Source organism: Silene latifolia, unplaced genomic scaffold (assembly GCF_048544455.1).
Source record: "Silene latifolia isolate original U9 population unplaced genomic scaffold, ASM4854445v1 scaffold_57, whole genome shotgun sequence".
Taxonomy (NCBI): domain Eukaryota; kingdom Viridiplantae; phylum Streptophyta; class Magnoliopsida; order Caryophyllales; family Caryophyllaceae; genus Silene; species Silene latifolia.
In genome coordinates this window covers 3,151,387-3,157,826 of record NW_027413480.1, presented here as the reverse complement: position 1 = coordinate 3,157,826, position 6,440 = coordinate 3,151,387, and positions in this window count along the sequence as shown.

Here is a 6,440-nt window from a genome sequence, read left to right as displayed (position 1 = left end):
GTCTGCTTATTTATAGACATCATACAACTCGTTTGCGCTTGACTGCTGTAGCTATAATTGTTAACTTTGATTGCATTAAACGGTTTAAGTGGACAAATTATAGCTAGCTCTGAGTTTTCTTATCCGTTCCATTAGTTTGCATTTAGTTTACTCGAGGACGAGTAAAACTTCGGTTTGGGGAGATTTGATACGTTCAGTTTATATAGTCTTTTTAGCCTCTTATTGCACGCATTTCTATGTCATTTTCATTGCTTTGTATTTCAAAATGCCCTAAATCGGCTACTTTGGTTCGTTTTGTCTCATTTGTAGGAATGGACCTTATAGTAGTAGAATCGTGCCCTATTCGTTCCTCCTAGCATGCATTTTAAGGAGATGAAGATTTAGAGCAGAATGCCGTACCTCGGGAAGCGTGAAGGAGGTCCTTAGAGGCTAACCAAACGAGTCCGTGCTGTTTTCAGTGGCTATTTGCTCGATCGAGAGGTTCCGAGGTCGATCGAGTAGATTTGGCCGTTGAAGTTGTTTGATCGAGTCCCTGCTGTACTCGATCGAAGTAAACTATTTTGGAGATGTTCGATCGAGAGGCCTATTTGCTCGATCGAGAAGAATTGCTGAAAAATCACTCGATCGAGAGGAATGAAATGCCTCGATCGAGTGACTAGCTTATTTACTCGGGATTTCTATTCCGTGTTAGGTTTATTTATGTTAATAAAACGCTTCCCTATATAAAGGAAGTCGTCATTAGGTTAACATATACTGTTTTACATCTTAATTACACTTTATCATACTTTACTCTTGCTTAATTACTGCTGGAACTTTTCCTCTGCTTCTTTAATCCCGGATTCGAACTTTGTAATCTTTCCTTTCTCCTTAATCTTAATTCAATTCTTTGCTTGTTCTTAATCTATTGTTCTCTTACTTATTACCCTTGTTCAATTATTTATGCTTCATCTTTATCATTGTCTTTTTATTATGTCTTCCCTTAGCATATCCATTATTGTTATTGTTGTTGATTACATCAAAAGCATGAGTAGCTAATTCCCCTTATGTTAGGATTAGGGGAGTCATGGTAGAGAAGTGACGATGTTGTGAATAGGCTAGATGATTGACTGTGAGAAATGTTTTATAACAATATAACTGTAATAAGTTTAGTTGAGTGCACGCTTCTAAACCCCTTAATCTAGTTAAATTCGCTCCTGGATCGGAAGATTGGAATGGACAAAACTGCTATGAACAGTAGACTACCCTAATGAGGACGGAAGTTAAATTAGTTCTATTCTAGGGTGGATAGCGGACCGGAAGGACCTTTCCCTTGCCCTTCTCACAGTAGATCGTCTGGACTATTTATGACTGAGTTAGTGAACTGCCATGGTGAACCGAAATCCTGACATACCTCTCTTTATCTGATCACATTCTTTGCTTTTCCTGCTTTTATTGCTCTTCTCTCTATTTCTCTTGCCTTAGATCTTCAGTAGTTTAGAAACCAACTTAAAAACCCCCCATTTGTTACTAGACAGACGTAATTACCCGATAGATACAATAGCCTCCTTGTGGAGATCGACCCTACTTACCGCTGACTTCTGTTAGTAGTACTTAGGTATTTATTTTTGGTACTGAACGACGGTATCAACTGTAATGTCCAAATCAAACCATTATAGACGATTTAGAAACACAAGCTTAGAGGCAGAGAACAGATCGATAAAAGAGTCTAAAGGGTTGACAACTAAATCAATTGAATCTTAGTTCTATTTTCCCCTCTTGAGTTCATAGAAAAGGATAAGAGACTAGAATAATACCATGCAAAATTAGCACACACAATCAACAAAATAAGACACGCACATTAGGAATTAAGCAAATAGTCGATTAAACATAAAAAATAAGAAAATAAGAAATTGTTCGATACAGACCAAGGGTTAAAAAAAACTAGGAAGGATGAGAAAGAGATAATCCTAAAGCAAACTACAAGAGCTATAAACCGGATCACCATCAAAACATCTACACTCAGGATCATCAATGTATGATCCCAGGCGCATTCTTCATAAAGCCTTCCAAGATTGATCGCAATCATCTGAGTCTTCACCAAAACAGAGTATCCATTACCTTTACTTACATTATCACCACCAATATGTACATCTCCCCACAACACCAACTGTTCCAAAAATCTAATTTATTCATCAAGAAATTTTAACTCCGGAAAAGCTTCCAATTGTTCAATTTCCGAAATGGAAGTCGTTTCTACCTCCTCTTGGACGATATTTGCAACACCCTCTTTTTACTCGGACAAGAAAATTATGGAATGTTACCAGCTCGGTTTCCCGAGGCAGTGAAATCGGAATTATAATTAAGAAACTCTTTATATAAATAACAAGTTTAGTGATTAGATGAACGTAAACAAATGAATAAATGTGAACTATACAAATTACAAGTCGACTACCAACTATGTCATCTATGCTACACTACTCGACTCCGAGTCCAAGGCGCGGCCCAAATCCCGATGTCAACAAGCAAAACTTGTACTCAACCTGCTCCCCATATGATCGAAAATATCATATGGATCGACACAGGCCACCCCGGAAAAGGTGGCAAAGGTGACACAGGTGTGTGAATATGCAACATGACTATGACATGAATGAAATGCTATCAAACAACCACCACGGCGGTACCGGGACACGCCTAGATGTACCCACAACCACCGGTGCCAGGGGCACGCCCACGATACCACAACTCACAAACAGGTACCGGGACACGCCTAGACGTACCGGGACCGAAAGCCAACCGGGTTCCCTGATGTTGTGTCTCAACTACACGAGTCCCTCCAAACTCAAGTCATTAATGTGCACATCCTTCTTGGAGTGGGAAGTTCCAAGAGGCGGCTCAAGCGGAAGACGGTCTCCCAACCGCCTTTCGTCTCCTCAACAACAACCAAACAATCACTATCGTTATATCCTCCAATACACATGACAATTATAATAAAATCAAGGTACCACACAATATGTCACTTACCGACTCATCAAGTCGCTTCAACTAATATCATGTTATAATGCATTTCCTGTAACATATGAATTTACGACAACATGTTATAATGCAATGACGACTCACATGACCATTTAAACATATTGAAACTGAGTAGGAATAACCTACCTTTTAGCAAATCTCCATAAGCTACTCGACATAAGCAAGATCCGTCTCCTAAAACCGTCTCACAAAACTGTCACCTAAATAAATACAATAAATACATATAATTACTTACTAATTTAATTACTAATTAATCTAACTAAATTAAATACGTAAGTAATTAATTAAATAAAAACCCTTCTTAAGCTATATAAACCCCGTCTTAATTACTCGCCAACCACATGGTTCAAATATCGACTCATACCCATTATTTAATAATTAAAACCCGTCTCGAGTTCCACTCAAACATTCACAACCACTCATAAATACACACGGTTGAACCGTGTGCTTGTCCCCCCAAAACAACCACCAAACACCGCTCTTTGACCGCGACAACCACCTCCCTCCTGCTGCCACCGTGGCCACCACCACCAGCCATGGAGGGACATCTCCTGCACCCCAAACAGCGGCAGCCACAACCCCGACAACAGCCCCCCACAACAACACAACAACACAACACACATGACACATACTGACAAAAACACCACCAAAACGCCACATATGCCGCCACCATCGTGAACCACCACCACCACCACGGTGGTCACGACATAGCCTTACAACCTGGCCGCTACCAGCCACACCCACCAACACCCACAACATACAATAACCAAATTCGACAACAACAACAACCAACACAACACACACAACCAAGCCGGGCACCCTCCTTGAACACCCATTTTCGACCACCTAACGCCACCCATTCCATCACTCAAGACAACCACTAGACTCTTCTCCTCCACGATAAGGACTGTAACACCCCCTTACACCAAGGTGCCTTACTAAGACCACCTAATGCATGGGAGTGCTACCATCTCGGTTACCCGAGGCAATGTATATGAAATAGACCAAAAAGAAACGTACTTAATTAAGTAAATGAGTTTAAGTGATTACAATCATCAAAATCCCAAAATTGATAAATGAAATACAAATGTTCCAAAACCAAAACCAACTAAATGAAAACGAGATCAAAGACACAGCGGAAGACTCTAGTGACACGTAGTGACTCCATCCCAGCTATCCCTCGCGCAATCCATCTCATACCTGCTCAATAACTGCTCACTATCCCCGAATGGATAACCACGGTTTTCAAAACATTTAAACGGGGTCAGTTACTGATTACACAAAAAAAGATACACATGATACAACACACAGATCACCCAAACTCTGTCATATCTCCACACACCTGACTACACACTAAAGTGTGTAGTCCTGCCAGAATATCCATCGCAACAGATATTCCACGCCGCCAGTGGGGGACCGCAGCCGTACCCACAAAATCTCTACTCATCTATTCCGATCGAATACCCATGTTCCTTAATATGCACATCCCCTCCTATGGCGGGTTCCACAGAGGGAGAATCAAGGGCGTGAAGCCACTCCCGCAAGTGACTCCACTCAGCCGAGGACACGCCTCACGAACCACAGACAAACCAACAACAATTCAGCAAACAAACCATGTAATCAATATCCGAGTAGGGAAACCCTACCTGGAATAAGCAAATCACCAAGACCGTCGCAATTAGCTACTCAAAACTGCTCCTCTACAAAATCACCTACTATAACCATACAATCATATAATTACCATCTACTAAGCAGCATACTCCCAAAATCCCCCAAAATACCCAATTAGGGTTTTGAATAAAATCAACGAAAAGACATAAAAACTGTACAACGATCTTACCCACAATACGACGAACTCAACGTCGTAAAGAACACAACGATCCGATAACCCTAGCCCTTAGGATTTGATAGAAATGCGAAGAAGGAAGTATCGTAAGTTTGTTTATGTTTTGAGAGATTTATAAAAGGGTAAAAAGTGAAAAAGAAACTGACGGAAGTGTTTATATATTATTCTCGCATTGCTAACAAAACCCGTCAAAAATAACTCGTAGAACCGACTTACTCGATCGAGTAAGTCACTTACTCGATCGAGTGACCCTTAGTCGATCGAGTACCCATCAGACAGTGTACTGTTTCGTAACCAAACTCCCTTACTCGACATAGTAAGCCCTACTCGATAGAGTACACAACAGTACAGAAACCCGTAGTATTACAGTCTTCCTTCCTTAAAAGGAACTTCGTCCCCGAAGTTCAACCCATACTAAAAAAAACAACCACGCCAACTCGATCAAGACACAACAACACAACCAAGAACTCAAAACAAAACCCCAACCACAACTCAACTTGACTCACAACAACTACTAACTGTACAAAAAGTAACATAAACTATACCAAAACCTTATGCGATCATCTCCTACCCCCTAAAAGAAACATGGTTACGTCCCCGTAACCACACATACCTGATCAAAAAGAGATGGATACCTCTCCCTCATAGCCTCTTCCGCCTCCAAAGTAGCTTCCTCAACCTCATGATTAGACCATAGAACCTTAAGCAACACCGTTTCCCTGGACCTAGTTTTCCGAACCTTGCGGTCAAGAATCTGTATTGGTACCTCAAGATAAGACAAGGACTCATCCAACTCTATGTTCTCCACCTCTAGCACATGGGAAGGATCACTCACATACTGTCGACGCGGACCCACGGGGGCGAAAAGCGAAGCAAGCTTTTCACTCCTTGGTTTGTTTGCATTTGTGGAGTCGTCACCAATTTATTGTGGAAAATTGGAAACCGTTCGAATACCTCGTGTCATGTCAAGACACAAAGTAATTACATGAACACTAAGCACTCGTTACCCTTAGCATTCTATGTCTAGAATGAATCTCGTGGATGCCAATGAATACGGATGTTCACAGAGATCTGGAGTAAGGGGTGAGGGTACGTATTAGGAAGCTCTTTTGATCGATGACCTAATCCCACCCGCCTCGATAGCGGCTTCCACTAATGATTAGGGAAGTTATCTATACTCGATATGTTGTCGATTATATGCATGCAATGCAACATCCAATAAATTAATCCTAGCATGTGAGAATTAACTAAGTCGTTTAACAAGTAATTTAACATTCAATTAATGTCGAGGTAGAAATTTAGGTTAATTGCACGTGAAAGCATACAAGCAATACAATAAAAGAAATACGATAAAAAATACAATAAAGAAAATTATAATAATTACATGAGATTTAATGATTTATGTCGAAAATATATTTAAAACGGATGGTTTTAGAAAAGAAAGAATAAATAAATTAATGAACAGAAATTAGGTGATAATACGAGTAATAGTAAATTAAGTACGTAAGCTAAACTAGGTCAAACCAGAAACGGGATTTCAGGGAAAGAAATCAAACGGGAACAGGCGCAGCAGAGCTGCGTC